This window comes from Drosophila albomicans, unplaced genomic scaffold (genome assembly GCF_009650485.2).
Source record: "Drosophila albomicans strain 15112-1751.03 unplaced genomic scaffold, ASM965048v2 ctg28_pilon, whole genome shotgun sequence".
In the NCBI taxonomy this organism is placed as follows: Eukaryota; Metazoa; Arthropoda; class Insecta; order Diptera; family Drosophilidae; genus Drosophila; species Drosophila albomicans.
Window position 1 is genome coordinate 49887 of NW_026263665.1, and position 12010 is coordinate 61896.

Sequence of the window (12010 nt, forward strand, 5' to 3'; positions counted from 1 at the left end):
ACACATAGAGTTTCAATATTTTGCATTCTATAGTATATCTTTATATACCATTTATATAAATTTGGTATTTTGAGAATAATACCACAATATTTTTCTTTTATACAAAATGTGTAGCGGGTATCTCACAGTCGAGCACACTCGACTTTAGCTTTCTTACTTGTTATAATTTGACCTTAATTGAGGATTTCATTTCATGTCACCATGTAATCAAAAGCCTCAACTATGAGTGACACGAAAGATGCGGTTTTCGAAGTAATTGAGGACTCACCATATCGGGCAAAGGTGAAGCAGCTACTTGCTTGGGCTCCCTTTGTCGGGACATTGACGACGATCTTTAGGCATAAGATGACCGAAGAGAAGTGGATAAAACTGAAAAAGCTCAGAAAACTCCTAGAAAGCGAGTACTACTACACTTTGCAAATGATCATAATTACAATGCTAATCCAATGATCGTCGGCAATATTTGCGTGTTATACCGAGTCCAAGCTGGCAAGCTTAGAGAATATGCTTAACGAAATCAAGATCAAATATGAATATGTAAGTTGATAGTTTACAGTCGAGATATATCGATCTCATCATACTTGCTGACTTCATCATTTACAGTTATATCATCACACGGAGTTGATCGTGATTGATGACCAACAGCCAAGTACAAATCCCACAAACTTGGAACACGAGCCCTGTGCTAATCTACCAGCATCAACGGCAACAAACCAAAAGACAGCAACGGCCAAAAAGTCGAGTGTACTCGACTGTGAGATACCCGATACCCATTTTGAATAAAAGAAATATATTTTGCGGTATTTTTCTCAAAATATACCGAAAATACTTTAAAAATACTAAAAATATACCAAATGGTATGTTTGGTATATCGATATAGTACACCATTCAAAATATACCATAGACGTCACAATATACCAGATTGTCAGCCAAAGCAACTCAGACCCCTTGTAAGTAGGCGTTTTTGCCCATACAAAAGTATTTCATTAATAACTTCGACAACTTTTATCTGATCGCAAATTTTCAGGAATCATAACTACTATAGTAATTATTGTATATACCAAAATTCGCAACTCTAGCTTTAAAACTACGCTTGTTATTCGATTTTTTTGATTTGAGGGGGCGGAAGTGGGCGTGGCAAAAATTTGAAACAAGCTTGATCTGCGTGCAAGCATAACAAATGCTGTCGAAATTTATAGCTTTATATCTTATAGTCTCTGAGATCTAGGTGTTCATACGGACATACGGACAGACGGACATGGCTAGATCGTCTCGGCTGTTGACGCTGATCGAGAATATATATACTTTATGGGCTTGGAGATGCCTCCTTCCACCTGTTACATACATTTCCTGCCGGCACAACGTTATAATACTCTTCTACCCTATGGGTAGCGGGTATAAAAATGAATTGTTAGTTTGTAAGAAACTAAAAAAAGTATTCCGTTATATTAAATTTAAGTTGCTTTTGAAATACATTAATTTACTTTTTGGTCGTTTCATAAATTCAAAATATATCGATGTTGTGCCCGATAAACATCCTAAACTTCGATATAGGGAAACATCGATGTTTTTGCAGCTCTACGGCCAAGGCCAGGCAGCAAGAGATGCAACCTCAGCAGGTAGCACGACAGCTGGGTGCGGCGGCGGCTGCAGTTGGGATTGGACGACGAACAAGCGGTATAGGCGCCATTGAACACTGAGAGTGATTCTGACAAGCTTGACTTATCGTATTGCAATGTGGTGTTGACAGGCACCTCCATCAAGAAGCTCAACTTCAAGAAACCGCAGGAAACTTCGTTAAATGCTGATTCGCCCAAGCCCAAAAAAATTGCCTAAATGCATTACATTCAATGCATTATGCATGCAGTATGAGTAACACCAGCACCAGCGTAGAGCTTGCTGCGTTTAAGGCACAACAGGCGTTGCGTTGACAGCCAACCAAAAAACTCAGAGTGCGTGTTGCACGTTGTACACAGTTAGTCGGCTAATCGCCTCCGCCAAGTTACCAGCAACAATAGCTGAACGCCACCGGTGTCGGAGAGTTGCTGTGAGCAAACACACCGTCAACGACTCTGGATGTGCGCGGTGTTAAAAATTGCAACTCGGAATTGGGTCAGCCAATCAATTAAGTATATAGTCCTCTCATAACCAGCGAAATGGTGCCATTGCCTGTCGCCACTAATGATGACTTGGGAGGAGCTGCGACCGTCGAGGAAGTCGGCAGGATTTGTCGCTGCTGCGGAGGAGCTTCTACTTTTCCTGTGGACGATGTGTCCCAATTGACGTTGGGTTTGTTGACGTGATGCGCCGCCAGTTGTTGTTGTGTAAGCAACTGCAGATCAATGGGATTCAATATCTTGCGACTTCGCTGAATCCGAGGCGTCTCCGTCGGTGTCATCGTCTTTAACTGCAGCGAGGCGGTGACTTTGCGTGACTGCAGCTGATTGAAGGGTATTCGCGCCGCCTTGCTGTGCAGCTCGTTGCTCAGCTGCTGGATGGCACGTTCGTGACCGAAGCGGGTGTCGCACAAGCTGCTCGTGCTGATGATGAATCCGTTTTGGAATTGATAACGCACTTGCATGAGGAACTTCTTAAGTTCATTATACGGATGCACGACATCAAAGTTATCCACTTGATCGCGATGATTCGAATAGTGCTTTATGTACTCATCGAAGCCGTGGTTTAAGGGCTCGATGCACAAGTGGCAGCTGCCGAAGCGCAATGATCGACTTGTTCTTGGTGCTTCCCAATTTGATCAATTCGTTAAGTTCGCTATCGGTTAGATTCTTCAGATCGTTAGCCAGATGCGGCTCGGTTGTCATGTGTGCCATCAGCTCTGGCTACCCTTTGTACGTCTTGTCGCAGTAGCCGAATTCGCGCATTTGACGCACATCGCAGGTTACCAATGTGCGGAGACGATGCACGTTTAGTTCCTCCAGCAGTGCTTTGGCACTGCCTTTGAAGTCGTAGCACACCGGACACCTGAGCTGCGGTTGCACACAGAAGTAGGAGGGTTGCTTGGGATACTTGATCGCCCAGTGTTGCGATTTCAGTTTGTCAATGTTGCGATGTGTCTTTGTGGAATGCGAGCACGCGAACTCGTATTGCTTCTGCAAGACAGTGCGAGATATCGATTAGGTAAACTTCATCAAGTATTACAAATAAAGCAGCTAAATTAAGCCTGCAACCACCAGTTACTATCAACATCGAAAATATTGAATTTAATTCGTGCCGTACAAGACGGTATCAGTTACTATCGATAACTGGTATTGCCGATTTATTTGCGGACTTTTTCCAAACGACATATTCTGTTCCAAGTTTTCAAAATTTCTCGTCTTATCCTTATCAGTTAACTTCATCTAATTGTATTAGTGGTCCTTTAATTACTGACAGCTCTATTTAACGGAACTATTGGCTATAAAACCTGTTTTTTCGGCATGTCCGGATGGAGTGCCTAGTTGTGTGCTAAGGTATTGTGCTAGTAGTATCTGTAAACCGCTTTATAAATTGTTTGAATTAGCCGTAAACTCATGCTCTATTCCAAAAATCTGGAAAAAGTCATACGTTATACCTGTCCTAAAAAAAAGGGAACAAATCTAAAATTCAAAATTATCGCGGTATATGTAAATTGTATGCGATTCCGAAAGCATTTGAAAACATCATAACTTCTCAATTGCAATACCTATGTAAATCTATAATTTCACCTTACCAGCATGGGTTCGTGAAATCTAGGTCTACTTCTACTAACTTATTGGAGTTCTCTTATATTGTAATTAAAGGATTTCAGAATAAAATGCAAAGAGATGTCATTTACACCGATTTTAGTAAGGCTTTTGATTCAGTAAATCATCACCTCTTACTGTATAAACTTAATCTTATAGGGTTTCCTCATAGCCTAATTGAGTTGATCTCCTCATACAGAATTTCAACAGAACTCAGAATGTTTATTATAATGTCTTTGTATATAAATGTGTCCAAGTTATTTCTGGTGTGCCCCAGGGTAGTCATTTGGGTCCTCTGTTGTTCACTTTGTTCATAAATGATCTTCCTTCTGTTATAGAGCATTCCCGTGTACTTATGTACGATGATGAGTTAAGCTTTGCCTGACATTTAATGATAGTCTTACGATGTCACTGTTGCAATGTGACCTTAGTCGTCTAGAATCTTGGTGCAGAGTAAACATGTTACATCTCAATTGCAATAAATGTAAGTTTATGACCTTCTGTAGGGGTTCTTCCCAGGTAAATAACTATGTTTCATATGATACTCCTTTAGAGCGAATTGACGTTGTGAATAACTTGGGGGTTCTGCTTGATGCAAAACTAAAATTTGATAAACATATTCTGTCTGCTATAAATAGGGTCATGGGTGTTCTGGGATTTATAAAACGCTGGTCGAAAGAGTTCAACGATCCCTTCATTACCAAAACTTTGTACGTCACACTGGTTCGTCCTATTCTTGAGTACGGATCTCTTGTCTGGAATCCCCAGAATAGGGTTTATCAAGATAAGATTGAGTCGGTGCAGAAACAATTCTTGTTATTTGCTCTTCGTAGTTTAAATTGTAATTGTAGAGATTCTTGGAATAGGCTAAATACTTGCATTCCCCACACTTGGCAATCAGATGCATTTCACTCGGCGTGTAGATTGATTTGTTGTCGGTGCATCGCAAACGCAACTCCTCGATCAAACGGTCCAGGAAGTCCTCCATTTGCTTCTATGTGCTCGCCACCGAGCATTAGATGATTGGACACACAGAGTTGGCACACCAGCATTTGCATCAGTATTGATGTTGCGATTATGGCTACAAGGATCCCATAAATATTGTCTACCACATACGTTGTAGCCATGCCGGCAAACGCATTCAGCCGCTGCAATACTATCTGCGCATCAGGTGCAAAAATAGTTACACACTCGGTTTTATTGTCAACATCGTTATCAATGGTAACTAATAAGTATTTAGTTGCAGACTTTCACTGAGTAAAACTCTACCAGGTGAAATGAGCCCCTAGATAGAAATGTCTCGATAGGGAACATTTGTTGTGAACGAGCCTTTATTAATTTTTTTTTTTGATGCTATGACATCTGTGAAACATATTTAGTATACATCAAGTCATTGAACACACAAAAACATATTTTTTCATCGTGTTAAAAATGTCGAATTTTGTGCTAGAAAGTGATGATTTGCGGAACGCAAAGAAAACCAGAAAAGTGTGGTGTACTACGAGCTGCTAAAACCTGGTGAAACCGTTAATACTGATCGCTACCCACAACAAGTGATCAATTTGAACCATGCATTGATCGAGAAACGACCAGAATGGGCCAAGGTAATTTTGCTCCATGACAATTCATCTGCCCACAAAGCAAATCTGGTTCAGGATACAATCAAAACACTTGGCTGGGAGCTGCTACCCCACCCGCTGTATTCACCAGACTTGGCTCCTTCCGACTAGCATTTGTTTTCATCGATGGGACACTCATTGGCTGAGCAGTAGTTTGATTCCTACGAGGAGGTCGAAAATTGGGTGTCTTGTTTTTTGCTTTAAAAGGCGAACAATTTTATTGGCGTGGTATCCACAAATTGCCAGAAAGGTGGTCAAAATGTGTAGAAAACAATTGCCAATACTTTGAATAAAATGTTTTTAACTTTTCCATTAATAATTAGTGTTTTATGTTCACAAAAAAACGCTCATTTCATACCGGTACACCTGATAATATTTATCGGTATCGATAGTAGATAGCTAATTTCATTTGTAATCTATAATGAAATTATAAATCAATGACAACAGTCGCCCAATTTCAACCGATATCGGACTACTATCGTATCGATACTAACCGATAGCTGTTTAGTTGGAGACTAAACTTATAGCTTGCTTTATTTATATTGTTACATTGTTAAGTATCGTTTGCGCCAGCAATGTTGGGGAGGTTATCGAGGGGGATAGGAAATGGCAACTCCAGGGGAGGGAAGTTTAAAAATTGCTCCTCCTGTTAAATATGAGAAGGAAGGAGAACGTCAATTTTTTCAGGAAGTTGAGCATGGAGTTGAATTTTGATCGAGGTTGGAAACGGTGCGACGGAGCGACACCAACGACGTAAGACAGCGGATGCCAGGTGACGCATCCAGCGCCTAATAAAGTGGAGGAGCCGTCAGAGTGAGTCGAGCTGAGTGACACTAAGCCTGTCTTCAGAATAATATTCAGTGCGCTCTCGCTCAACAAGATTTAAATGAAAAGATTATATATTATATTTATATATGAATTACATTACACAACATAATCCAATCCCAAGAGCTCTTAGGCAGGTCAAGGTAGATGATTAAGCGATTTAAGTAAAGGTATGTAAATGCATACAAACGTGCGTATATAAAATTCTTGGATAGAATAATTGTAATTACGTTGAACATGGTAGTGGCCATCGCAAGGGAGATGGCGTCGATGTGGCCATCTCAGGCAGGGTGGGTACACAGGGGTCCAATTGGGCCCTATTCAAATATAAAAAAATGGATCAGTGAGTGTATTTATAGTTGTTTTCTTTGTACTTACCGTCGACAATAGTATGTTCATACATTTTCTTTTGTTTAGCGCAATTTTCAATCGCGCGGCAGCTGTTTATTATGTTAGTGATGCGTTTCAACTGTCTTGAAGCAGCTGTCTTGTATCGGTGGAGTTATCGATTGTGCGGACTGCGGGCCAGGGATGGAACTTCACCTGAGTACCGATGAGCCGATAATATCGATAGTAACTAATCAATTTTCAGTTGCATATTTGCAATGCATGAATACAACTCAATATATATCGGTAACAATAGTAACTAATAACTTTTTAGTTGCAGATGCTTTACCAAAAATCGATAATTATCGGTATCGATAGTAACTGATACCGTCTTGTACGGCACGAAATAAACTCAATATTTTTGGTATTGATAGTAACTAATGGTTGCAGGCTTCATTTATAGCTTGTTTTATTTGTAATCCTTAATCCTCGCACTGTCTTGCAGGAGCAATACGATGTCGCGTGCTCGCATTCCACAAAGACGCGTTGCAACATTGACAAACTGAAATCGCAACACTGGGCGATCAAGTATCCCAAGCAACCCTCCTACTTCTGTGTGCAACCGCAGCTCAGGTGTCCGGTGTGCTACGACTTCAAAGGCAGTGCCAAAGCACTGCTGGAGGAACTAAATGTGCATCGTCTCCACACTTTGGTAACCTGCGATGTGCGTCAAATGCGCGAATTCGGCTACTGCGACAAGACGTACAAAGGGTAGCCAGAGCTGGTGGCACACATGACAACTGAGCCGCATCTGGCCAACGATCTGAAGAATCTAACCGATAGCGAACTTAACGAACTGATCAAATTGGGAAGCACGAAGAACAAGTATTATCACTGTGATCTGTCTCGCGTGCTGATGATGATCGAGTGTGGCAATTGCGCAACAGGGACTCGCGAAAACCCTTCAGTTAGCTGCAGTCACGCAAAGTCACAGACCCGCTGCAGTTAAAGACAATGACGACGATGACACCGACGGAGACGCCTCGGATGCAATAGCTCAAGTGGTAGAGTGCAAGCCGCGCATGTTGTGGTGGTCGGGTTAGAGCCCGCTCGAGGTACAAACTTTTTTTTTTTAACCACCCGGTCGGTGATGCTCGAGTTCAAATCCCGATCGTGAATACATGCATATTTATTTTTAATATTTTGAGATTATTACCGTAATATTTTGCTTTTATTCAAAATGGGTAGCGGGTATCTCACAGTCGAGAACACTCGACTGTAGCTTTCTTACTTGTTTTCTTTTCTTTTTGTCTTTTTAGTGACTTCTTCTAAATATATGGCAACTAAATTATTTTATTTTTTTGAAGGCAAATCTTTTATTTAGATTTCTTTTTATGTGGGCTTTTACTACTTCGCTGTTGCGAATCTCACAGCTATTGCATGACCTCTTAATTTTTAACTAATTATTTTGGCCAAAGTATTATTTCACACACTTGCACTACACTACTTCACTAGCACTGGTGGACTGCTGCGGCTGCTGCTACGATGAAGAGGCGACAAGTGGAAGCGACGATTTTGGGTCAAAGAGCCTTGCGCGGCTCGGCACAGTGGTGCAATAGTGCTCTGCCCAGAGATGCACTGCACTTAACTGCTGGCGCATTCTGGTTCTGCAGGCGGCGGACCCATAAATATAAAGGTCTCCCGGCACGAAATAGTCGGCCTCCGCTGACTAACATGTGCCGCATTTGTGGAATTAAATCCACTACAAAAGTAGAATTTTACCTATCCGTATTATTTTAAATAAATAATGACGGTTTTAGACGAATTTTTACAATCTTAAGACAGAAAAAATTTAAATTAGGCCCAATGTAAAAACATGATTATTTCTCCAAAATAATTACCCTTCTCTTGGCAAGCGTAACGAGCTGAATTATTTTCATTGCTCAAAAGCAAAAAAACATTGATGGATGCTGCCGATGTTGGCAGATTATTGTAACAAATCACTAGTTATACCCGCTACCCATAGGGTAGAAGGGTATTATAACTTTGTGCCGGCAGGAAATGTATGTAACAGGTAGGAGGCATCTCCGACCCTATAAAGTATATATATTCTTGATCAGCGTCAACAGCCGACGATCTAGCCGTGTCCGTCTGTCCGTCTGTGTGTCTGTGTGTCTGTCCGTCCGTCCGTCCGTCCGTATGAACACCTAGATCTCAGAGACTATAAGAGATAGAGCTATAATTTTTTTTCGACAGCATTTGTTATGTTTGCACGCAGATCAAGTTTGTTTCAAATTTTTGCCACGCCCACCTCCGCCCACGCAAATCAAAAAAATCGAATAACAAGCGTAATTTTAAAGCTAGAGTTTTGGTATATACAATAATTACTACAGTAGTTATGATTCCTGGAAATTTGGTTGCGATCAGATAAAAATTGTCGAAGTTATTAAAGAAATACTTTTGTATGGGCAAAAACGCCTACTTACTAGGGGTCTTAGTTACTTTGTCTGACAATCTGGTATATTGTGCCGTCTATGGTATATTTTGAATGCGGTACTATATGGATATACCACATATACCATTTGGTATATTTTTAGTATTTTTGTAGTATATTTGGTATATTTTGAGAAATATACCGCAAAATATATTGCTTTTATTCAAAATGGGTAGCGGGTATCTTGATCAGCGTCAACAGCCGACGATCTAGCCGTGTCCGTGTCCGTGTCGAGTACACTCGACTGTAGCTTTCTTACTTGTGTAGTATTCGTCTGGTGCTGGTGTTGGGTTTATTAGCGTGGCGTACGCGCTGGCTTCTCCGGTCTTTGCTCAGGTAGCATGGGGTTAAATAAAAGGCCAACTAATAGGACGCACCACTTATAACAATAATACATTTAAAATTCGCGTACATAAGGGAAGACAGAGAAGAAGGAGTGTAATGGGAAGGTTACAATAAACAATAGTGAAAGAGACGAGAAAGGGAAGGAGAGGAAGGTAGGTTAACAAAGAAGACGGAGCCACTCTCGAATGCAACACAGCTGTTATTGTGTGCAGACGCCCACCCTACCATGATCCTGCATTCATTGCCAAAAACTAAAAGTTGGCAGGATCCCTAAGAGACAGTGGTTCGACTAATCTACTCCTGCTTGGTTAGGCATGGTTCCAAATAAAGGTAAACAATTAAGCGGACATACTTAATTTATTAACATATGACAAAAATAATTTGAATATTAAATACATTATGAAATGACAAAAAATATGACAAGAGAAAATAAATAAATAAATAAATTAACGGACAAACATAGTAAGTGTGTATGAAGCGGAAATTAATAAGGCAAAAAGAAAAGAATAAATAAATAAATACTAAAAATAATTAACCTATAAATATAAAATATGTTCTGGCATAATTATAATATAAATAATTATTTTGGAAGTATTAAAGGGAAATAAAATGAAGTGAAACTAAAATGATAGTTAAAATTAACTAATTTTGGTTCATTTAGAATGCATTGCTAGCATTTAGAATATAGGCAAACATTATATTGAAATTAAATGTGGATCAGCTGATGGCTGTCACTCAAATAAATGACTTGCTATTGCCAGTCTCGCAAGGTCATTGACCGCTGGGACTGCAAACAGCTGTAGCGCTATGGTCAGAGGGACCACAAGCAAACGAAAGCTTTAGCTCTAGCTCATAAGAAATCAATTAGTTAGAATGAATCAGACTTACATACAGTCGCGACTCCCACGCAGAAAGATCTTTCCTTGTGTTGGTGCTTGTCTGTGGTGTAGCTGTGGAGAAATAATAATTTCCGAGCTTTTGCGCATGCATGCAAGCTACTTGCTATGTAAGACGATCAAAACAAACATACATACATACACACGTATGTAGGTATGGTTGTATCTGCTTGGCGGCAATACAAAATCATTAAATTTTTTAAGTAAATACAATTATACAAATGAAATCTTGCCTATTTCTGTTGCCTTATATGCACTCTTAAGTGTTTGCCATTGTGATCTTGTACAATTATTTGTACTAGGCGGGGCAAAGAAAAGTGGTTGTTTTTAATTTTCTCGCCACATCATAATACACTTACATCGCTTACAAACATTCACTTAAAAATGCACACTAAACAATCTAAACTAACAACAATATAATGAACAATAAGATAACAAGAAAAATAAGCTAACAATAATACAAAAAAAAAAAAAAACATTAGCTGCTATTCAGCTGTTCGCCTTCCTACTGGGTGACGCTGATATTCGCCTTGAGGACACCACAGAACATAGCAATCCGTAGATGGAGATTGCAAAGCCGTCGGCCGCAGATGTTTTCCTTCATCCGAAACTCAGTCTGCTTGGTTTTGCTCAATGAGAGTCGGCAACCAACAGCAGATCATCTGCTCGTGGCGTACCAACAGCTGATGTGGCCAGCAAAGCTGTGACGGCAAGCTTTGGGTGGATGGTCGTTAATCCCTCCTTTGTGTGTGGTGAATTTTCAGTATAACGAATTTAAAGTTCGACCACATTCAAATTTGGATATTGGTTTATTATAAATTGTTACGGCGTTTTATATAACTTCATATGGCGTTCATATGAATTATTACGGCGTTTATATTAATTGTGACTGGGTTATTATAATTTATGACTGGGTTATTTGATTTTAGTTTGCATACTGGGTTTTATATAAATTATAACTGGGTTAATATAATTTAAGACTGAGTGCCGAATCTAAAAATAAATAGACAAAACTAAACTTAGAACAACAAAAAAAACGAAATATACATACGTATAACAAATATTTACCCTAATCTGGAAAACGGCACTTGATATGGGACGACAAACTCCTGAATTGGACAACCATCTATTGCATGTGTTGGGTGCACTTTTGCGAGAACAAACACCATTAATGTATCAGTAAAACAATTATACATTGCAGTATCATTGTATACTTACAAGTAAGATGTATGCAACAGGCTTTGCCAACCACTTCACTGAGATAATTTTTTTTTTCAGACACATGCACTTTAACACATTTTTTCTCAGGTTTTTTTTTCTAACCTTTTAACAATTGTGTTACAAAAAAAAAACCCAACAACAAAAACCTCTTTTCGGAATTTGACAACTAATCCTACTCAAAAAGGTAATCGTTGTCTCTTTTGGTGTGGACTTAACACGATCAGCTGATCTTGTAACTCACGCTTGTAAGTATCGTGGTCCACCAATAGATGGCGCTATTTTTGGAGCTTTCAGACTCATTGCTAAATAAAGCTCCGCTTCTCAGAACAAAACATGACAAGACATTTAGTACCATTTTCACAGACTACAAATAATTTTATACAACTAAACAAATTAAATAATACAAATTAACTAGGACAATAAACATATAAATAAATAATATAATAAATAATAAGTATAATTATGTATGTGTGCAGAAAAAGAAGAAAAAAATGTTGCATACTTTTAGGCTTAGTCAATTTCAACTACGACAAGCGGCCTATTACACATCCCCCTGGCAAA